This window comes from Rana temporaria, chromosome 2, assembly GCF_905171775.1.
Source record: "Rana temporaria chromosome 2, aRanTem1.1, whole genome shotgun sequence".
Classification (NCBI taxonomy): domain Eukaryota; kingdom Metazoa; phylum Chordata; class Amphibia; order Anura; family Ranidae; genus Rana; species Rana temporaria.
In genome coordinates, this window is record NC_053490.1 from 497,738,078 (window position 1) to 497,763,209 (window position 25,132).

Sequence of the window (25,132 nt, forward strand, 5' to 3'; positions counted from 1 at the left end):
TGTATCGGCTTGCTCGTACCTCGTATGAGCAAGCCGATACACACAGACAGTAAGAATCAACTACCTACCACAGCACTCACAGTGGCGTGGTAGTTCATTGAGAACTACAAACCGACAGCCGCTAAGCCAGTTGGGACTTGTAGTTTTCCATTCACAGAACACTGTGAATAAGTGACGTAGCTGTGAGCGGGATCCGATCCTTTGATACATGTTACATATAAGTGTAATATAACTTGTTATAAAAAAGGTGAACTTATACTTTAATAACTCTCTCTTGGCTTTGCCACTCCTCATTGGCTCAGATACAGCAGCAGGAGCCATTGGCTCCCACTGCTATCAATCAGAACCAGTGACAAGGGAGCAAGGTGTCTTAGAGACACACAGAGTGGGGCTTGGGAGCAAGCATGCAAAAGTGCTACCATAGAAAGCGGAGGAAAAAAGCTGCTTTACTAACTAGGCGATGTTAGTGCAACAATCTCCCCGGCTGAGCTATTGTGTTTTGACAGGGGGACTGTCCCCCCACCAGAACACACCGCTCTGAGTCATTGGCTGAGAGTGCTGATCAGATGACGATCGGCAGACCATTTTTGGTCATGTCCCTTCAACCGAAGCTGGCCGAGTCGACCGGCCGATAAAACACAATATTTGGCCTGTGTTTTTGGCACTTTAATTTCTCTAAGAGGGGCACAGAAAAGTAAAAAACATTTGTGCTACAAAGACACTTCAATTAAAGCGGAGGTTCACCCAAAAGTGAACTTCCGCTTTTCGGAACCCTCCCCCCCTCTGGTGTCACATTTGACACCTTTCAGGGGGGAGGGGGTGCAGATACCTGTATAAAACAGGTGTTTGCACCACTTCCTCGCATAGACTCCCATGTCACTGCCCCCCCCCCCCCTTGTGTTCTGGGAAACACACGGCTCCCAGAACATAGTGGGGACCAGTGAGAACGGCGCAGCACGACTCGCGCATGCGCAGTAGGGAACCGGGCAGTGAAGCTGCAGCACTTCACTTCCCGATTCCCTCACCGAGGATGGCAGCAGGGGAACCGAGAGCTGAGCTGCCGCTCGGCTTCGGCTGCCGACGTCGTGGGCGACCTGGACAGGTAAGTGTCCATTAAAAAAAAAGGTGAAACACCACTTTAACTTCTGACCAAACCATCCACAGTGTTGGCACTGTATATATTTATGAATATTTCAAGATACATGGGATTCATGGACTAAAAATAAAGTGCATCATTCCATCTGATTTTTTTTTTTTTTTTACACAGGATTGCTGCATAATTATTGCATCACTTACGGTATGTGCAATATATTTTTTTCTTAAATACATTCTCTGGTGATGGGAATTGATGTGCATACTGCCTGTGGAACATTAATCAGCAGATACAAACCACTGCCCACGGCTTCGCTGTGCTTAGTGCAATTGTTTTAAGAGTCACAATTTAAGAAAATAATTTCAATGTAAGTGAAAGAAAAAAGAAAATCTCAAGCTCTTTCAAAATGAGGCAGTTGGCATCTTTAAAAAATAAGGACATTTGGCATTTATTTAGCTTCATTATGATTTCAGCAGATAAGTGGGACCACATGGGAAGAAAAGTTTTGGCTACAAAATGTCATCAGTTATAGTCATTTACTATAGGGTTGGTTTAATGTGAATTATAGGACTGGGGGTAATATGAACTTTGCCTACACCAAGTAGTTACCCCTTTGTTTTTGTTCATAAGTGGGTATATAGATATTGTATGTGTTGTGTTGGGTAGTACATGTAGCACTTCCCCAGTAGGAGCTGCTGGTTTAGATTTGGGCCTTGCACGTTACCTCACATTTGTCGTCTAGGGGAAGAAAGTCTGAAAGAACGCCAATGTCCACACAAGATGTAAAACTTCTGTCAGGTTTTATTATTTTTCTTAAAACTTGTGAAGAAGGTAGAAGGATAAGGGGGAAGGGACAAGTTCAGGTACCTGGTACAGATCACTGGGGAAAAACCCCTAAACTCCAAAGTCATTCAGCACTCCCTCCTCTGAAAAAAGCCGAACATGCGGAGATGTGAGTCGGGCAATACGGCGCCAGCGCTCTGCATGTTCGGCTTCTTTCGGAAACCCTGTAACTCATGCGCGCCTACGCAATACGGGGGGCGGGGCCTTATCCGCCGGGGTGAACAGACGTCAATCATCCAGGCGACCTCCCAGATGACAATCCCCCTAGGCATAGAAACGCCTACTCCCGCGGGGAGAAGTAGATTGAAAAAATGGATTACAAGGTACAGCATAAAAAACAAAACTAATTGCGGACAGTACTTGTTACGAATATAAGGGAGTTGGTCAGATATACATGTTATTAGGGTGAACCTCCGCTTTAAAGGCTGTAATTTTTGAAGAGCCGCCCACTTCCAGGAATCCGTGTATGCACTACCACACCATGCTAGTTTTCCTTCAGTAGCTGGTTTCTTGTCTGTAGTTGCGCCGGGCACATAATATACGCGGTTTGTGTAAGGCTTACGTCCGGCGTATAGTTATTCCTCATCTATGAGGCGCAACTAAAGGTATAGACCAGGGAACAGCCGTCGTATTTTACATCGTTTACATAGTAGTACGTGAATAGAGCTGGGCGTAGGTTACGTTTACGTCGTAGGCAGTGATTCGACGTATCTTAGGGAGTAGTTTCGACGTGATTCTGAGTATGGGCACTGGGTTGCATCCACGGGACGGCGCATGCGCCGTTTATTTTAAGAACTTGTCTGTCACTCGGCCCATCATTAGCATGGGGTCACGCCTCATTAGCATGGCTATGATACGCTACGCCGGCATAAATATGCGCCAATGTATGTGAATCCGGGCCACAGTGTTTATTTTAACAGTAGTTCTTTGTGTAAGACCAGCTGGTTAGTATCCACACTATGTAAATAAGAAGAATTATGCTTATACAATTCTCGAGGAGTGATATTTCCAGTACAAACTTTGTGTCAAATTTTCATAGAAAATCAAGTTTTTTTTTCTAAATCTGATAAAATGTAAAACAAAATAACAAGTGAGAAAGAAGAACCTTAATACCTATGTGACCAATCCATCTGCCAAATGAACTTAGCCTGCAATCTCCAGCAAGTATAACAACAGACATTCCATGTGGAGAAAAGATCAAGGAATTGAGCATGCTGGCTCCATCTGGTCACCAGTCATCTCTATGGATCTGCAGCAAGCGCCGGCCGATTTGCTCTCCGGGCCCCCGATGGCACGGGAGAGCCCAGAGAAGCACCGGATAGCGGCGGGAGGGGGGGACGTCCCCTCCCGCTGCCTATAAGAACGATCAAGCGGCGGGACTGCCGCTTTGATCATTCTAAGGCCCCATACACACGGGAGGATTTATCCGTGGATACGGTCCAGCCGACCGTTTCCGTGGATAAATCCTCTCGAGGATTTCAGCAGATTTTAATGCGATGGAGTGTACTCACCATCGCATTGAAATCCGCGCCGAAATCCTCTGGCGATGACGTGTCGCGCCGTCGCCGCGATTATGACGCGGCGACGTGCGCGACGCTGTCATATAAGGAATTCCACGCATGCGTCGAATCATTACGACGCATGCGGGGGATCCCTTCGGACGGATGGATCCGGTGAGTCTATACAGACCAGCGGATCCATCCGTTGGGATGGATTCCAGCAGATGGATATGTTCTGCATGTCAGCGAATATTCGATCTGCTGGAATCCATCCCAGGGGAGATATATCCGCGGAAACAGATCCGCTGGCGTGTACACACCATAGGATCTATCCGCTGAAACCCATTTGCTGGGATTTATCTGCGGATGGATTCTATGGTGTGTACGGGGCCTCATTGTGCACAGAATCGCCGGCTGAAGACGGTGATATCTGAATGATGCCTGTAGCTGCAGGCATCATTCAGATATCACCGCACAAAGTGAAGGACGTCTTATGACGTCCTGCGGTGGGCAAGTGGTTAAGGAATACTTTCTACTTGTAGCTTTTTTTGTAATCAGCACGATATGATTCAGAACAACAGAGGGGAGCTTTAAGCATTAGGCTGGGTTTGGGTTTGGTGGGGACATTAGTAGTTCAAGCCCCATTCCTTTCCATTGGCAGTACTCCTAATGGGACTACATAATCCATGATCCTTTTCCAGCCTTTCTGATTGGCTCCTCTACTGCTTACTAAAAAAGAGGGGGAGGGGGAGCGGGAGCAAGAGGGGAACACGGCCCACTTTAAATCAGCGGGGAGAGAAGAAAGCCTGCAGCAGGGAGAGAAGAGAAAAAAAGGGCGGTGCAGGAGCATGCTGCCCAGCACTTCTCCAGCCACTACACACTTGGAGAAGATGAAGGGGATGAAAGCAGAGGGAGGGTGAAGGAGAGCAGTACACAGCTTTCACGCAGCACCGTGAAGGCATGCCTACAGAGTCATTTTAAGGCTGCATTCACACCTTGGCGTATTTACGCCCGACGCTCGTGCCGCTGGAGGGGTGATTCAACATTGATGTCTATGGAGATGTTTCACATCTCCAAGCTGAACGCCGAAACACAGTACGCCGAAACGCTGTACGCCTGAAGCTCAAAACAAGTCCTGGACCCTTTTTTTCAGGCGGCTTTCGGCGTTCGGCATAGACAACAATTTTAACAATGTTTTGTAAAAAAAAAAAGGTTAAAAAACGACTCGTTTTGTCGCGGCAAATCGCGGTACAATACGCCGCAATTTGTCATGGCAAAATACGCTGCGTTATAGTGTGAATGCAGCCTTATACAGGAGGTATGTTACTGGCCAGATCGCCAGGTGAAAAAAGAGGAAGAACGTTTAAAAAAAGAAAATAAATGCAGCCACCACTTCTAATGATTGATAAGCTGCACGATCTTACAATTTCGGTTTTGGGATTAATATCGCTTTCAGTAAAACAAAGCAAAGAAATTCCAAATAAACTTGAGCCCATCAGAACCATATATGATTGTCCCCATCAGAGATCCCTTTCACATCAGAAATGGAAACCATAGGCTGACCTGGAGACTAATATGAGAGTCCATTGACCCAAGCTGCGGGCTGCATAAAATCTTGCAGTGGGCCGTATTTGGACCATGGGCCATAGTTTTGAAGACCTCTGTTATAGAACATTAAGAACCAGATGTCATTTTCTTTTACTAGTCTTTAAAATCTCTTGGGTCAATTTTTATGGCACTTACACATTGTTGACAGTAAATAGCTACCTTTTAAATGACAAGGTTACCTTTAAAGTGGATGTAAACCCACTCTCATCCTTTCTGAACTACTGCCATAGTGCTGATCTATAAGGATATAGATGCCTCTTGCATGTATCCTTACCTGTCAAATGTCTCCCCTCTGTCTGTTATAAGAACTGAAAAACTGCAGATTCTGTGGGTGGGTCTGTTGTCTGGAGCTCGATGGGTGGAGTCGTGATGTCAGTAGACTCCCCGCCCACCTCTACACTCCCCTTACACTGAATTCTGCTATGACCACTAACATCCAGTCAAAATCCAGAAATGTAACTACATGACTTCAGAAAAGGAGTGGGGGTGGGAATTAAAAAATAATGCCTGTCTCCAAGCTAGTGCATGAGATATGTAAATAACCTGTCACGCACAGCAAGGGGGCGAAACGGACCAAGGTTTTTCTCTGTTAGTCCATTTTATCTCACTGAACAATAAAAGAGGATTGCTCAGATCTGGATTAGACAAGACTGGGCACAGATGATAGGAAATCTTTTACTCTACATTGTGACAGCAAAAAAAATATATATATTTCGGGTTTACATCCACTTAAACCACTTCAGCCCATTCTCATTCAGACCATTTGGGACCAGGCCACTTTTTGCTATTTGGCACTGCGTCACTTTAACTGACAATTGCATGGTCGTGCGACGTGGCACCCAAACAAAATTGATGTCCCTTTTTTCCCATAAATAGAGCTTTCTTTTGGTGGTATTTGATCACCTCTGCGGTTTTTATTTTTTGCGCTACAAACAAAAATAAAGCAACAATTTTGAAAAAAAAAAAATACTTTTTACTTTTTGCTATAATAAATATCCCCCAAAATATATTTAGTTTAGGCCGATACGTATTCTTCTACATATTTTTGGTAAAACAAAAAATCACAATAAGCGTTTAATGATTGGTTTGCGCAAAAGTTATAGCGTTTACAAAATAGGGGATAGTTTTAAAGGCATTTTTATTAATAATTTTTTTTTAACTAGTAATGGCGGCGATCAGTAATTTTTTTTCACGACTGTGACATTATGGCGGACACTTTTGACACATTTTTGGGACCATTGTCATTTTCACAGCGATCAGTGCTATAAAAATGCACTGGTTACTGTGAAAATGATACTGGTAGTGAAGGGGTTAACCATTAGGTGGCACTGTAGGGGTTAAGTGTTCCCTGCCTTGTGTTTTTAAAGGGGTTGTAAAGGTCATTTTTTTCCCCCTAAATAGCTTTCTTTACCTTAGTGCAGTCCTCCTCCATTTACCTCATCCTTCGATTTTGCTTTTAAATGTCCTTATTTCTTCTGAGAAATCCTCACTTCCGGTTCTTCTGTCTGTAACTCCACACAGTAATGCAATGCTTTCTCCCTGGTGTGGAGAAAGCCTCTTGAGGGGGGAGGGGGCGAGCAGGAGTGTCAAGACGCCCACTAACACACAGCTCCTTTCTATATTTGCAAAGTAGAGAGTGTCCTGACTTGCCTGCTCGCCCGCTCCCCCCTCAAGAGGTTTTCTCCACACCAGGGAGAAAGCCTCACATTACTGTGTGTAGTTACAGACAGAAGAACAGGAAGTGAGGATTTCTCAGAAGAAATAAGGACATTTAAAAGCAAAATGGAAGGATGAGGTATGTGAAGGAGGACTGCACTAAGGTAAAGGAAGCTATTTAGGGAAATAAACACTCCACCAAATTTCAAGCAACAGAATCGACCATGACTGTAGAAAAAGTTATTTAGAACTTAATCGTAGTAAGTGCAAGGGTCTGCAGGTAACCAGAGAAATTCAGTTATGACTTACCAATTTGGAGTCATCTCACAGAATCGAAATGTGCCATATTTAGATGTACGTGAATTGATGTACTGGCTGAATACACAAAGAATATATATTTTTTTCATTTCATATGCCCCAACCAGTATTTTTATTTCTGAGTTTTCAGCCTGTGGTTGGTAAACATAACCAAACCACTAACCGTTTTCTGTTTTGAACCTGGGCATAGCTTGGGACTTGTACGTAACTGACAATTTTTTTTGGAGATTGGCATTATATACTAATAGATATTTATCTTCCTACTTTTTAGTTCAACTTTGCATCATACTTCTGATCAGTGGCTGTAATGCCATGAAAAGCGTAGAGTTTTTCAATCCAATGGTGTCAAGAAAAGTCTGGCTTATTATCATGTATTATAATATGTAATGTCTATAATTGCCAATTGATGCATGTTTAATCTATGAATTTATTCCACCAATCATGCCTTTATGATGATCTGTAATATCCATTTTTTGTTCATTGAAGAATCCTGGGCCAAATCTTCAAAGGAGATACGCAGGCGGAACTGCTGTTCAGCCTGCGTATCCCTGTGGCTATCTTTGGAAACGATCCTCAGAAGGATTTTTCCAAAGATAGTCAGAAGATCTGACATCTGTAAGACACTTACACTGTCGGATCTTAGGATGCAGTACCGCATTCCGCCGCTGGGAGCATTTCGAGTCGAAATGCCGGCTAGCGTATGCAAATGAGTACTTAAGCAGATCCACAAAGCTTTTAAGCTTTGTGTTTTCTGCGTAAGTTACGATTTGCACGCGTTAAATTAGGGCTGGTTTTATAATGTGTAAAGTTAGTACACCATGTAAAACCAGACCTTTTTTTCGATCGCCGCGATTTTTTTTTAAATTTGATTTTTTTTTCCCGGCGCGTATTTTTTTTTTTACCCGTCGCAACTTTATTGTCCCGTCGCAATCCACAAAGCCCGGCGTAAATTACGTTCGCGCGCTGCACGTCGGGAAAAATGACGGCTTCTGGGTTAGATCTGACAGGCGTACGTATTTGTACGCCTTCGGATCTAAGATGCAATTCTTTGGCGTCCGCTGGGTGGCGTCCCCTTCGTTTTCCACGTCGAGTATGCAAATTAGCTATTTCCGACGATCCACGAACGTACGAGCGGCCGGCACATTCCTTTACGTCGTCTCTAGTCGGATTTTTTCGGCATATAGTTAAAGCTGCTATTTCGTGGCGTATGGCCGTCGTTCCCGCATATAATTTCAATTTTTTTATTTTTTTTTGCGTAAGTCGTTCGTGAATAGGGATGGACGTAATTTATGTCCAGGTCAAAACCAATGACGTCCTTGCAACGTCATTTCGCGCAATGCACGGCGGAAAATTTAGGGACGGCGCATGCGCAGTTTGTTCGGCGCGGGGACGCGCTTCATTGAAATGAAACACGCCCCCTACACGCCCAATTTGAATTCCGCGCCATTACGCCGCTTGAGATACACTACGCCGCCGTAACTTACGGCGCAAAATCTTTATGGATTCGAACCAAAGCCAGGTAAGGTACAGCGGCGTAGCGTATCTCAGATACGATGCGCCGGGGCAGATCTTTGTGGATCTGCCCCAGTATATTCAATATGTGGGTATCTTGATTGTATTACATTATTATTCGTTGATTTAAGATATGGAATGCCTAACTAAACTATTAAATATTTTTTATTTATGTATCATCATTTCCAATGACAAGCCTCATATAAAGTCCCAGTACCCTTTCTCTTTTTTTGTTCAAATAATAATCAAGATGTTATCTGGAATTCTGGGGTGAGATATGCTGATGTAATACAGGACTGCAAGGCAAGGTCAACATATCCAAAAACACATTTACTCATCCCTTAGTGATCAATGGTCTCGCAAACATCTCTGATAATGAGAGCGATTTCTCAGCATCTGTTAGACAGTTATGGAGTCATTCTGTTGCAATCTGTCTTCTTAAACTAATCATTTACAGGTATGTAGGACAATGGTAGGAGAGAATAGCTCTTATAAGGAGAACAAAATATAAATGCATTTATTATAATGTAGAAATGTAACCTAAATATATGTTTTTGGTTATTCTAATGACAACACGAGAAAAAAATGTAAAATTTATTTCCAAAATAAAAAAAATATCGGCTCTATCTAGAGCAGATCTAGCCCCCGTCAGCCCAAGATTCTTAAGGCAGGAAAGCCCCAGCTAGTGTCAGTGGCGTAGCGTGGGGGGTGCGAGGGGGGAAGAGGCTCCGGTGTATATTGGTCTGTGGGTAGAGTATTGTGTAGCGGTCAGTGTGTATTGTGTAGCGGTCTGTGGGTAGTTTATTGTGTAGCGGTCTGTGGGTAGTGTATTGTGTAGTGGTCTGTGAGTAGTGTATTGTGTAGTGGTCAGTATAGGAATCATGTAGGTTAGTGTAGTGGTCAGTGTGGTGTATTGTGTAGTGTGGTGTGTAGCGGTCAGTGGGTACAGTTTTGTGTAGCGGTCAGTGTGAATTGTGTAGTGGGTAGTGTATTGTGTAGTTTGTGTGTTGTGTAGTGGTTAGTATAGGAATCAGGTAGGTTAGTGTAGTGTAGTGGTCAGTGTGGTGTATTGTGTAGCGGTCTGTGGGTAGAGTATTGTGTAGTGGTCTGTGGGTAGAGTATTGTGTATTGTGTAGTGGATAGTGTAGTTTGTGCAGTGGTCAGTATAGGAATCAGGTAGGTTAGTGTAGTGTAGTGGTCAGTGTAGGAATCAGGTAGGTCAGTGTGTAGTGTAGTGGTCAGTGTGTAGTTTTTAGTGTAGTGGATAGTGTATTGTGTAGTGTAGTGGTTAGTGTAGTGTAGTGTATAGTGTAGTGGTCTGTATAGGAATCGGGTAGGTTAGTGTAGTGGTCAGTGTGTAGTGTAGTGGTCAGTATAGGAATTGAGCAGGTTAGTGTGGTGTGGTCAGTGTAGTGTAGTGGGCAGTGTAGTGTAGTGGTTGATGTAGGAATCAGGTAGGTTATTGTAAGGGTCAGTATAGGAATGAGATAGGTCAGTGTATTGTGTAGTGGGTACTGTAGCATATTGTGTAGTGATCAGTATAGGAATTGGGTAGGTTAGTGTGGCGTGGTGTGTAGTGGTCAGTGTGGTGTGTAGTGTAGAGTATTGTGTAGTAGTATAGTGTAGTGGGGTCAGTATAAGCATCAGGTAGGTCAGTGTGTAGTATAGTGGTTGATGTAGGAATCAGGTAGGTTAGTGTGGTGTGTAGTGTATTGTGTAATGGTCAGTATAGGAATCAGGTAGGTCAGTGTAGTGTAGTGGTCGATGTAGGAATCAGGTGGGTTAGTGTAAGGCCTTGTACACACGATCAGTCCAAACCGATGAAAACGGACTTAAAGTGGAGTTCCACCCATAAATATAACATTACATCGGTAGTTTTAAAAAAATGTCATTAGTCCTTTACGAAAATTTTTTTTTTTTTTTAGATGCCTTCAAAGTGTTGTTGCTAGGCAGAATAGTTAATCTTCCCACTTCCTGCACCTAGGTGCTTAATGCTTCCTAACCTGCACCGCACAGACTCCTGGGAATGTAGTGGGTGTAACTTTCCAGGAGTCTGTGCACTCCCCAGTCTCAAAGAATCATGTGACTTGGACAGCACAGGTGCTGAAACCTGATCTGACACTGCTTGTGCAGCACTGAGCATGTGCGAGATCTGCAATGCTGAAATCCAGGAAGTCATACAGTCTGGCTTCATGATGCCCACACTTAAGATGGCCCCAGTCAATTTCTATTTTATAAAGTGTCTAAATGCTCTAACAACCTAACAAAACGGACCTTAGTTTACAGACTGACTTTACTAGAATACATTAAGCTTGTGTATTACAGGGGTATTTATATTTAAAAAGTGAAATTGTGGCCGGAACTCCGCTTTAACTCTATTAGTCCAAGATTATTCTACATAGAGAGAAAAGATTCGACATTATGGAGAGAAAAGTTTCTACATTATAGAGAGAAAAGTTTCTACATTATAGAGAGAAAAGTTTCTACATTATAGAGAGAAAAGTTTCTACATTATAGAGAGAAAAGATCGCTGCTGGAATTGGGTGGGGGAAGTAAAATAAAAATAATGATGATGATGAATGTTATTGTCTGATTGTAACCAAAGAGGAGGAGCAGTAAAATAGCTAGAACTTGACATTTCAACATGAACGATGAAGATTCAACAAAGCATAAAAAAACATACAAACGTTGAATCTGTCATTGAAGGCTTATGGTGTCTGTTGATAGTTCTAAGATGATTCGATGGAGCAGCTAAACTGTACGCCGCCGCAATCATACATTTCCGGTTAAATACTTGGCCCATAGGCTATAGAAAAATTCTAATGTTGGTTGACTAGTAATAATAATAATTAATAAATATAAGTATTACTAGTGTCATACAACATTAGAATTCTACTATAGCTTGTAGGCGGAACATTCGACCGGAAAAGTACAATTGCAGCGTCGTACAGTTTCGCTGCTCCGTCGAATCTTCTTTGAACATTCAACAGCCACCATAAGCTTTCAATGACAGATTCAACCTTAATTTGTTCGGTTTTTCGGACGAATGCAATTTCCAACGAAAAACAAAATAAATAAAAACAAATTTCGGCAGTTACTAAATAAATTTATTTTTTGGACGAAAACAAAATTCCGAAACAAAATATTTCAGTGTGCACATGTCTATTATAAACCACAATTTAAAAAAAACTTACAGGAATCCTCCCTCCTGTTGTTCTTTTGTTCCTTGTGATATATGGGGGAATTTGCAAGAAGAAAAGGACCCAATTCCTAGAGCGTCAGAAGGGAGTGAGGAGGTCACTTCCTTGAGAAATTGATACCAGTCAGATAGCTGTGATGAGAATGTGATTATGCTGTGGAAGGTGAGCCGGCATTTCATCTGGTGGTGGATGAGCAGATGTCACAAGTAGATTTTATAGTCTTTTCCTTGGATGCACAGAGCACCAGGTGCTAGACTGCTTATTATATTAGATTTTAGTTTATGCATGGACTTCACTATATTGTATGATTATTAATGTTAGAGGGTGAGGTAAAAACACCTAAAAAACAAAAGCAAAAAAATGGATCCTGTTTCTTTAAAGCATTTTATACAGCATAGTGCTTGTACTGTGTAATTTGTCCCCCTGTATCTGAAATACATGGTTGATGCTGCCAGTTTCTGCCCTCCCCTATGCAAACTGACCACGGTGTATCATGGCTGTTGAGCCCTGGCAGGTCAGTTTACGTGCCTCTGTCATCCACAGCCTGCTCTCCTGTGTCTGTGTCCTCCTCCACCCTCCCCCCCCTGCCTGTCAGCTCCCCGATCCTCCCCTCCTGCTCTAAAAATAACAGGGCTAGATTCAGGTAGCCGGGTGCATTGTTACGGCGGCATAGCGTATCGTATTTACGCTACGCCGCCGTAAATCATAGAGGCAAGTGCTGTATTCACAAAGCACTTGCCTCCTAAATTACGGCGGCGTAGCGTAAATGGGGCCGGCGTAAGCGCGCCTAATTCAAATGAGTATGAGGGGGGCGTGTTTTATGTAAATGGGTGGTGACCCGACGTGATTGACGTTTTTACGAATGGCGCCGTCCGTGTTCATATCCCAGTGTGCATTGCTCCAAAGTACGCCGCAAGGACGTATTAGTTTCGACGTGAACGTAAATTACGTCCAGCCCTATTCGCGAACGACTTACGCAAACGGCGTAAAAAATTCAAAATTCGACGCGGGAACAACGTTAATACTTAACATTACGTACGCCTCATAGAAGTAGGAGCAACGTTACGCCGGAAAAGCCTTACGCAAACAACGTAAAAAAATTCCGCCGGGCGCACGTACGTTTGTGAATCGGCGTATCTAGGTCATTTGCATATTTTACGCCGAAAACGACAGAAGCGCCACCTAGCGGCCAGCGTAAATATGCACCCTAAGATACGACGGCGTAAGAGACTTATTTCGGCGTATCTTGCTTTCTGAATACAGAAAGAAGATACGCCGGCGCAGCTTTGAATTTACGCGCGTATCTATAGATACGCCGGCGTAAATCAATGCTGAATCTAGCCCACAGTGTTTTCCTATTCTAGTTCCATTTTTTATATAACAGTAAGCTCTGCAGTGGATGTCATTTATAAAAATGTCCTGTATAATAGCTTATTTTAGAGCGCCGTTCGGCAATCACGTGACTGCCTGCTGGTCTCCATCTCTCCTCTCCTCATCTCAGCTAACATCATTGGGGGTTTCCCAGCACCTCCCCCTGCAACTATCGCATCGGGAGAGGAAACCCGTGGACAGTCAACTGAGCACCGAATGGCGCTCGGAAATAAGAACAAAAGATATGATTCCCCCTTAGGTGGGACTTTAAAAGCCACAAACACTGTGATTTATATAGAAATAATAATTTATTACATAGAGAGTACGGATCGACACAGTTACAAATGTTTAAAAAAATGGTGTGCATGTAACAACAAATCAAACACAAACAGAACATATAACTGAAATGACACTGTAACTCTCCTATGAGTGATATTCCCTGGTACCCGACGCATTTCCAGTATACAACCTTCATCAGGGGTGACAAGCAGGGCTGAGTACGGTCAAAGTTCTTTTATACTATACCAATGCAAGTGGTTCCATGTGGAAGAGCTAATCGAGCAGCTGTGGAGACGGGGATATAAAGGAACACCAATCCAGGACCAGCATAAACTTGAAGTCATAGGTTCTGGTCCTTTGATTAAATAGTAGGCAGCAATGCCCGAATCCCACTGAACCACTATGGGTGGTATGGGCTAAGCAGGCAGGTTATGGAGCTAACCGGGAATTTCAATGTGGCACCCCCAAGTAAGTGGATGGCTCCAAAGCAATTCCTGTCTTCCACTGTAGTCCCAAGTGTAGGGAGTATAGATCCCTCTGTATGAGTGGCGTTACCCCTCTTACTAGTGCCTGAATGGCCCTCGGAAATAAGGTATTTATACAGCATATTTTTATAAATCACATCCACTGCGGAGCTTACTGTTACATAACGGAGGGAGCTATAGAAGGAAAAATATTGACTTAAAGGGGTTGTAAAGGTACATTTTTTTTTTCCTAAATAGCTTCCTTTACCTTAGTGCAGTCCTCCTTCACTTACCTCATCCTTTGATTTTGCTTTTAAATGTCCTTATTTCTTCTGAGAAATCCTCACTTCCTGTTCTTCTGCCTGTAACTCCACAGTGAGACTTTCTCCCTGGTGTGGAGTGTCATGCTTGCCACCTCCCTTGAGGGGGGAGGGGGAGAGAAGGAGAATCAGGACGCTCTCTACATTGCAGAAAGAGAAAGGAGCTGTGTGTTAGTGGGCGTCCTGACTCTCCTGCTCTCCACCTCCCCCCTCAAGGAAGGGGGCGAGCATGACACTCCACACCAGGGAGAAAGCCTTGCATTACTGTGTGGAGTTACAGACAGAAGAACAGGAAGTGAGGATTTATCAGAAGAAATAAGGACATTTAAAAGCAAAATCAAAGGATGAGGTAAGTGAAGGAGGACTGCACTAAGGAAAAGGAAGCTATATAGGGGAAACATTTTTTACCTTTACAACCCCTTTAACAAACACTTTAAAAGTGTTTTAGCTGATAAAACAGGATAGTTTTCAACAAATATTTATATTGATTTGTCTACACATCATTTTTTTTTTCACTATTTATATTTTCATCATTTATGTGTTATTGAATTGGGTAATATATATTTTTTAGCAAAGAAAAGCGATACCGGAGGTGGGTATAATGCTGCACACCCCAGATTATTGTAGAATGAGAAAAAGGAAAATTACCCCGTGGGGATTTGTATTGCAGCAAAAAAAGAATTTAATGAAAATTGTTTTAATTAAAATAAGGTTTAATTGGTGTTATTGTACGTCTCATAGAAAACATATCTATTGTATTTAAACCAAAAAATATATACAAGTAATCACAGTAAAAACATGTATACATGAAATAACAGCATATTCATTAAACCGTAAGGGCAAACCAACAAGAGCATGGCATAATCTTATAAAATACAAACATGATGAGCATGATAAATGATAAAATACTGACGCGTTTCGATCTTGTAGAGGGCGGTCATCTTCAGGGGGTAAGGTGGAGATGCTCTAAAACAAAATATGTTGTATAGGTGAGGTTGTTGAAGAACAAAAACACTCTCAGCAAAGAGACATCAACCGTATTGACAATAATGAAAATATTTTGAAAATATTTACCCTTAAACAGCTAGGGAAAGAGAGAAAAGCAGCTTTCTTATGTGCTGGGTCTGTAAGCTAACCATGTACCCTGTAGTTGCAGCCAATGCACAGTGAGGTCCACGTGGAGGCAGGCAGAGCCAGATGGAAAAAGACTCGGCTGGGTGGAAGGACCAAAAAACTCCGGGCCTACGAGAGGCCGCACTGGTACCCCGGGTGTAGAAGCGAAGGCGAGGGGGCAGGCCCCGGAGGAAAAGACCCAATGGACCGAACTGGAAGCCACAGAGGACTCGAACCAAAAAACGGGCACCCCATGCTGTAGAAATAATATGAAATAGAAAATAGTATGAGAGATGGGGTTAATTGGAAAAAATATATAATATTGAGTGCCGTTAATAATAGAATGAAATGTATAGGAAATGCAATATAAAATATGGAATGTGATATGGAAGTAGTGGCGAGAAATCAAAAAATGAATGAATATATATTTTTTGGGCTGTGTGGATTGACTAAATACATTTAAGTATAGCAAAGAGGTCCCTTGCTTCATTCCCTGTAGGCAATTCTAATTACCTATGACATTCATTGTTTGAAAACCCCAAATAAACAATTTTCTCTTCAAGTAACAAGGGAAAGTAGAATCCATTCAATTGATCTTGCAATCTGCCAAGGCACATTTTTAAAGTATGACTTACAAAATAAAAAATAATAATTGAGGTTTATAGCTGGGTAATGCTTGAGAGGTTATAATGAGCTACTAGCCATAGTCCCGAATGTTACACTTGGCCCTAATATTGCATAGACCCACAGTCGAGTGGTTTTTGCAGAGAGCACTGAGCCTTAAGCTACAGTTAGTATTGCAAGCTTCTAAGTCTGAGCTATTGGATTTCTGATCTCAGCCATTTATAAAAAAAAGAAAAAAAAGAAAAAAAAACAGCTGTTATACATCTTCGCCAAAGCCTTCCAGTAATGCTTGTACATCAGCTTGATCTGCTAATATCTTTGTGTTACATAAGGAAACTTGTTCAGTCCTTCTGGTTTAATGAAGCTTGTGTTAGCTGTGTAAGTTCAGGTGAGAGTTTCTTACATAAAGAGCAAACAACTTCCAGTAATAACCTGCCAGGTCCTCAATACCGCAACTTCCAGGACACAGTGTTCCTGCTCATAGACACATGAATGAAGTGTCACATACTACTGGCTGAAGCCTCAAGCTTGGCACGTTGGGTGACATTTCATTATGTCAGAGTTATACTAATGTAAGTCCAACCCCTTACTGGTAGGCTCCGCCCATTTCCCCCATTGTGCAGCAGCTGGAGCAGATGGATGGACTGAGGCTGGAGCACACAGCTGCACCGTCACTTCGTAGATGGGAAGAAAGTGTACCGTACATAATATTGTTGCTGTCCTCAGGAAGAAGGAATAACAGTTTTACATGTGCCAGAAGGTGCAGTAACTCATGTTGAGACTTCAGAATATAGTTCCTATAATCAAAGGGATGATTTGAATTATTGCATATGGTGCAGTGTTCGTTTTCTTCATTTTCTTTGCCCTGTCATTTTAAAAATGCTAAACAGTTACGTTGTTTTCTGCAATTCTTAAACAGTATATGAAGGTGTTATGATCTCTTGCAAACCACCTGAAATTTCCTATCAGACAGAAAGTAAGTGTGATTCTAGTGGATGCTGAATTTAAAATGAGAGGACATTACCCAGCGGTGTAACTAGAACCTTCAGGGCCCCAGTGCAAGAAACCATGATGGGTCCCCCCTGCCCTTCTTCCATCCGAGCCCCGGGCTTCCAATTTTGAGAGGGTGTCCATGGACATCCTCCCAAAACCGTGCTTCCCGCATGACCCCTGAGACAGTGGTGGTGTGTCCATAGAGGGCGCAGGAGTGCCGCTCCCTCTCTCTTCTGCACAGCCACTGAAATACAATACATAGATTCATGCATTGCATGAATCTATGTATTGTCGGTGCCGCCCACTATTGAGCGCCGGCCATCTGAATAACGGCAGCTGGTTGGCTTTGGAAGTGCCTATCAAAGCCAGTGGCTCTAAAAGGCTTTCCGATTACAGCCCTCAGGCTGTAATCGGCTTCCAAATAGTTATCCAGGGGATGCACGGGGGGGTGAGTTCCCTGGATAACACTGACAGGCGTCTCAGCCAATCAGGTTCACCGTTTCTGGTTACCAGTAACCTGATTGGCGGAAGCATCATTGAGGGCGGGAGAAGACATCGTGGGATGGTGGAAGCAGGATGGCTGACCCCAGGAAGTTAAGTGCCGGGCGGAGGGGTGGGGGCATTTTACAGGGCACAGTGGCAGTATTTAACAAGGCACAGTGGCTATAATTGATGGGCACAGTGGCTATAATTGATGGCACAGTGGCTACAATTGATGGCACAGTGGCGACAATTGATGGGCACAGTGGTGACAATTGATGGGCACAGTGGTGACAACAATTGATGGCACAGTGGTAACAATTGATGGCACAGTGGTAACAATTGATGGCACAGTGGCTGCATTTGATGGTATGGCACAGTGGCTGCATTTGGCATGGCACAGTGGTGACAATTGATGGGCACAGTGGTGACAATGGGCACAGTGGTGACAATTGATGGCACAGTGGCTGCGTTTGATGGCATGGCACAGTGGCTGCATTTTATGGCATGGCACAGTGGTGACAATTGATGGCACAGTGGCGACAATTGATGGCACAGTGGCGACAATTGATGGCATGGCACAGTGGTGACAATTGATGGCATAGTGGCTGCATTTGATGGGCACAGTGGCTGTGTTTGATGGGCACAGTGGCTGCGTTTAATGGGCACAGTGGCTGCAATTGATGGGCACAGTGGCTGCAATTGATGGGCACAGTGGCTGCAATCGTTTTTTTTTTTGTTTGTTTGCACCCCCCAAAAAAAATTGAGCACCAGCCGCCACTGCCCTGAGACATGCATCCAGTGCCCTTCTCTCTCACACTTGCTCACCTTAAACAAAACAGGCTGCCTAAAGCCACTAACCTGCCGCTGCCGCTAACTGCCACTGATCATCCCCCAGCACTGCCACTGAGCCCATCAACCCCCCCAGCACTGCCACTGATATTCCCCTCAGTGCGGCCACTGACCCCGTTACCCCCCCCCCCCCCCACCACAACTGCCACTGATCCCATTAACCCCCTGCGCTGCCACTGTTTACTCCACTCCAGCCCTGCCACTTATCCCCATCCCTCCAGAACTGCCACTGAACCCATTCTCCTCCCCCCACCACCACTGCCAATTGATCCCATCTCATCCCCACTTTCTCCTTCTGACCGGATCTGCCATAAGATGTAAAATGTATTGAAAGATTAAAAATTGTTTTAACACATTTCAAAATGTTTGTTTACATTTATTTAAAATAGTGTATGTCTGTCTGTGTGTGTGTGTAAGTGTGTGTGTATGTATATGTATATATACTGTACACACAGACACATACCCACAAGCGTGTGTGTTTGAGTTTTGGGGTGCACACCCTAATCCAATAGGCTGCGCACGCCTATGGCTATAGCATATATGTGGGGAGAGGTTTCCAGTGTAGACACAATCAGCGTTATCAAGACGTAGTGAAATGTGCTTTCTGATAGGGTTCATCTTGCACATTCGTCTTTGACTTTTTGAATACGCCAGTTTTAAGCCTACGGCAATATTTCCATTTATAGCTGTAAGTGCTGTACAATCCATTAATGCAATTGCAGAAAGAAAAATGCCCTAGGTAATATATTTGTGTCAGCACAGTCTTGTTTGTCCAAGTTGATAAAGAGCCTTGTGGTTTGTGGGTTTTATTCACTCACAGGCTGTTCACTGTTAATAGAACTTGGTATGCCCAAAAAGCAGCAATAGACAAAAACGTACTTTTTATAAAACAATTAAAGCTAGTAAAGTCCTACTCCGTTCAAAACAGTGTGTGTGTTATGGATGGAACCAGAGTTTTCACTGGAAATGGATTATAACCATTATAATCTTATATATGGGGTATAACCATAACATTTTTATTAAACCACTTTGCGCCTCAAGCCGCGTACACTCGACTGTTTTTCATGACGAGAAAAATACCATTCTTTTAATTGGACATTAAAAACGATCGTGTGTAGGCTCCAGAGCATTTTTCTCAATGTGAAAAATGGGCATTAAAAATTTAGAACCTGCTCTAATTTTTCTCGTAGTTTTTCACGTCGTCGTTTTTCGGTCGTGTGTAGGCTTTAAAGCGGGATTCCACCCGCAATTATTATTTTTTTTAAAGTCAGCAGCTACTAACAGTGTAGCTGCTGACATTTACTAAGGACACTTACCTTGTCCTACGTGCCCGCGCTGATGGCCCCCCCCGATGCCGATCCCACGATCGAAGCAGGTCCCGCGCCGCCATTCACACTAGGGGAAACAGGCAGTGAAGCCTCACTGCTTCACTGCCCATTTCCTACTACGCCTGTGTGAGTCTCGTGCCGGCTTGTGAATGGGCGGCTGCTCTCTGAGAACACACACAGTTCCCAGAAAGCAGCGCGCCCCATTCACTAGGAGAAGAAGAAGAAGAAAACATTCCGCGGTGCCGAAGAGGCAGATTACGGACTTCCGCATAGCAACAGGTATTTCGGGTGAGTATAAATTTTTTTTTTTTTTCACTTTTATTTTATTAAATTTTTTCAGTACTTTTGGCCAAATGTTGTTTTCCTGGGTGGAACTCCGCTTTAACGATGGGAAAAAAACGTGCATGCCCAGAAGCAAGTTATGAGACGGGAGCACTCGTTCTGGTAAAACTAGCGTTTGTAATGGAGATAGCACATTCGTCACGCTGTAACAGACTGAAAAGCACAAAGACTGAAAAGCACAAATCGTCTCTCACCAAACTTTTAGTAACACAAAATCAGCAAAATCAGCCCAAAGGGCGGCGCCATTCAAATGGAACTTTCCCTTTATAGTGCCGTCGTACGTGTTGTACGTCACCGCGCTTTGCTCAAGCATTTTTTTTTTCACGATCGTATGCAGGCAAGGCAGGCTTGAGAGGAATTACGTTGAGAAACGCTGCATAAGGGTAAAACAAATGCTAATTCCTAAGCACAATTTTGCAATTTTGACATGTGTTAGTAAAACCGTACATATCACAACTACTTTGTGCATCCAGATGGATTATATCTTGTTTTTTTTTTTTTCAGGACAAATTGGGATTTAATTTGGTGGTAAATGGTGATGGATATCTACTGACTTTTTTTTTATAATCAAAAGAAAACTTGCCCAAAATAGTAAAAAAAATTAAAAAAATTTATTTAACTGTATATTTCTTGTTACTACCATAAAACACCACCAAAGAACAACCCAAAATACATTCTCCTGCTCCCGCTTATCGCAGCGATGCTACAAATGTGTATGTTATTTGTTGTTTGTACCCGTACTACAGCCCAGAAACCATAGTGCGCATTATTTTATTTTTGTTATCCTACCTAAAACACACTGGGCCAGATTTAGATAGGTCAGCGGATCTTTAGATCCGCGTAACCTATCTGATTTACGTTACGCCGCCGCAAGTTTTTGAGGCAAGTGCTTTATTCAGAAAGCACTTGCCTTCAAAGTTGCGGCGGCGTATCGTAAATCCCCCGGCGGAATTCAAATTCCGCGGCTAGGGGGCGTATAAAATTTAAATCAGGCGCATCCCAGCGCCAAACGAACTGCGCATGCGCCATCCGCTAAATTTCCCAGCGTGCATTGCTCCAAATGACGTCGCTAGGACGTCATTGGTTTCGACGTGAACGTAAATTACGTTGTTTGCGTATTCGCGAACGACTTACGCAAACGACGTAAAAAAAATTAAAATTCGACCCGGGAAGGACGGCCATACTTAACATAGGATACGCCGCATATAGCAGGGGTAACTTTCCGCCGAAAAAAGCCGAACGCAAACGACATAAAAAAAAAAAAACGCCGGGCGGTCGTTCGTTTCTGAATCGGCGTAACTCCTCATTTGCATATTCCTCGCGTATACAAACGGAAGCGCCACCTAGCGGCCAGCTTGAGATTGCAGCCTAAGATCCGACGGTGTAAGTCACTTACATTACACCTGTCGGATCTTAGGGAGATCTATGCGGAACCTGATTCTATGAATCAGGCGCATAGATCCGACCGACGGAACTCAGAGATACGACAGCGTATCAGGAGATACGCCGTCGTATCTCTATCTGAATCTCCCCCACTGACACTAACACTAACTGCCACTGATACTAATTAAAAAAAAGTTTAAAAAAAATCCTATACTGACAATGACCTTTGACACTTACTTGACCCAAACACTAACCCTGGCACTGGCCTAGATCAAACCTAGATCTAGGTATTTTTTCTTTGCTGCTCACAGCAGGTAAGTATTGGTGCAGGTTGGAACAACAGGTACGTATTGGCTTACCTGTTTACTGGCATATGAGAAGGCCTGGGTTGCAGTCTCCATTTTAATTAATCCCAAAGATGTTCAATCAGGTTGAGGTCAGGACTCTTTGCAGGCCAGTCAAGTTCCTCCACCCCAAACTTGCTCGTCCATGTCTTCCAATGGACCTTGCTTTGTGTACTGGTGTGCAGTCATGTTGGAACAGGAAGGGGTCGTCCCCAAACTGTTCCCACAAAGTTGGGAGCATGAAATTGTCCAAAATGTCTTGGTATGCTGACACCTTAAGAGTTCCCTTCACTGGAATTAAGGGGCCAAGCCCAACCCCTGAAAAACAACCCCCACACCATAATTCCCCCCTCCACAAAATTATTTGGACCAGTGCACAAAGCAAGGTTCATAAAGACATGAGTGAGTGAGTTTGGGGTGGAGAAACTTAACTGGCCTGCACCTCAACCCGAAAGAACACCTTTGGGAAAAATTAGAGCAGAGACTGCCAACCAGGCCTTCTCATCCAACATCAGTGCCTGACCTCACAAATGCGCTTTTGGAAGAATGGTCAAACATTCCTTTAGACACACTCCTAAACCTTGTGGACAGCCTTCCCAGAAGAGTGTCCCAATACTTTTGACAATATAGTGATGATGACCCCAGCACATTGATCTATGTAAACACTTCTCTTATGGCAGAGCCGGTAAGAGGGAGGTCTTACCCATCTTCCTGCCAGCACAAAGAGCGATAATGCTAATGCTCATGGAGTGATTAGGGTGTGCCTAGGCACATCCGGCACACCATGGGGAAGATCCACGTACAGCGGCGCATATTACCGCCGGAACTTCCATTATTTTTCGAATCCTCAAAGAATGGGCGCCGTAAGCCAATGCTTACGACGGTGACGTCATTCTACACAAATCCCTATTCACGAACGACTTACGCAAACAACGTAAAAAATTCAAATTTCGACGCCGGAACGACGGCCATACTTAACATCGAGTACGCCACCAATAGCAGGGGTAACTATACGCCGGAAAAAGCCGAACGCAAACGACGTAAAAAAAGCGCCGCCCGGACGTACGTTCGTGGATCGCCGTATCTAGCTAATTTGCATACTCGACGCGGAATTCGACGGAAATGCCACGGCCAGCGTAAATATACACCTATGATCCGACGGCGTACTAAGACGTACGCCTGTCGGATCGATCCCTCATTCCGTCGTATCGCGGGAACTTTGAAATTACGCGGCGTATCAATAGATATACGCCGGCGTAATTTCTTTGTGGATCTGCCCCCATGTGTGCACTCCTATGGATAAACTCAACCAGTTGCTTTAAACTGCCTTGGCAAAGCACTGGTTTGCAATAATGTTTATTACAATTTTAAGCTTTTTTTTATAAAAACGAAAACACTTGAATAATGAAAGAAAGGCCACGTTAATTGCAAAGCAAAACATTTTGATTGTGATTACATTTGTCCGTGTTTCATGGTTTGTTGATTTGCTGTTAGGCAATTTCCACAGCATGTCTTGCAAAATAGGTTGACTTGCTGGATGTATTATATAACTGATCCCAGTCTTAGAAAGAGTGCCCCTGACATTTAATGAGGAGTCTAATATCTGGTTTGGCAGAAGGAGCACAATGTCTTGGCCTGGCTAGACATTCTTGGGATGCTTGGAATTGCTGTACATAGCATGGGTTGTTTTGTGCTGGACAGTTCCCAACGTGTAGAGAAACATTCATTATCATTAAGAAAACATCAAGCTGAGGCCTCTTGTTGTTGGCTGTTTAAGGCAGAAAAGCACAATCCTACATTTAATGGTAATTCCACCAAAAAGTGGCTTCTTAGATTACTCAGGGACTCTAAGTCGAGGATTGTCAAAGCTGAGTTTCTTGCTCTGTTCCCCACTCTGGGGTCTTTAACCACTTCCATACCGGGCACGTATACACCTTCCCGCCCAAGCCAATTTTCAGCTTTCAGCACTGTCGCACTTTGAATGGCAATTGCGCGGTCATGCTACACTGTACCCAAACAAAATTGGCGTCCTTTTTTACCCACAAATAGAGCTTTCTTTTGGTGGTATTTGATCACCTCTGCGATTTTTTTTTGCGCGCAACAACTAAAAAAAGACCGGAAATTTTGAAAAAAAATACGTTTTTATTTTTTTCTGTAATTTTTTTGTAAATAAGTAAGTTTTCTCTTTCAATTACGGGCACTGATATGGTGGCACTGATGGGCACAGATGAGATGGCACTGATGGACATCGACACATAGGCGGCACTCATGGGCACACATAGGCGGCACTGATGGGCACTCATGGGCAGCACTGATGGGCACTCATGGGCGGCACTGATGGACACTCATAGGCGGCACTGATGGGCACTCATGGGCGGCACTGGGCACTCATGGGCGGCACAGATGGGCACTTATGGGTGGCACAGATGGGCACTGTGGGGTGGCACAGATGGGCACTGTGGGGTGGCACTGATGGACACTGTGGGGTGGCACTGATGGACACTGTGGTGCGGCACTGATGGACACTGTGGGTCGGCACTGATTAACTTGTTGCCAGTCAGCGATCCGAGGGGGGGCTGCGCTGATAAACAATCAGCGCGAACCCCCCCTGTCAGGAGAGCCGCCGATCGGCTCTCCTCTACTCGCGTCTGTCAGACGCGAGTGAGGAAGAGCCATCAACGGCTCTTTCTGTTTACATCGTGATCAGCCGTGGTTGGACATGGCTGATCACGTGGTAAAGAGTCTCCGTGAGAGACTCTTTACCGAGATCGGTGTTGCGGGGTGTCAGACTGACACCCCGCAACAACGATCGCCGCAATGCGCGCCCCCGGGGCCGCGCAGCGGCTAAGAATCCTGAGGACGTCATATGACGTCCAGTCAGGATTCTACAACCACTTTGCCGACGTCAATTTGTCATTGGCGGGCGGCAAGTGGTTAAAAAGGATAAAGCAGATTACTTAACCACTTCAGCCCCGAACCATTTGGCTGGTCAAAGACCAGAGCACTTTTTGCAATTCGGCACGGCATCACTTTAACTGACAATTGCGCAGTCGTGTGACATGGCTCACAAAAAAAAAATGACATACTGTATATACTCGAGTATAAGTCGTGTTTTTCAGCACATTTTTTTGTGCTAAAAATGCCCCCCTCGGCTTATACTCGAGTCACCTTTTTGTGCCTGATCTCCCAGACTCTGGGGACCCGGTACTGGCCGGTATTAGGTCCCCTGGACCCCAAACTTGGCACACATATAGCCACACTCTATAGGTGTGCAAAGTTTGTTGTCTGGGCGACCTACAGCCGGGGAGCACTGATTTTTCAAAGTCGGGCATCCCTTCCATAGACTCCCATGTTAAATGGTAATTTCTCCGGTAACTTTGGGGACCCGGTACCGGCCCATGTTAAACGCAAGTCTAGTCATGGACACAGTGAGGCATGGGCACAGTGAGGCATGGACACAGTGAGGCATGGGCACAGTGAGTCATGGACACAGTGAGGCACAGTGAGGCA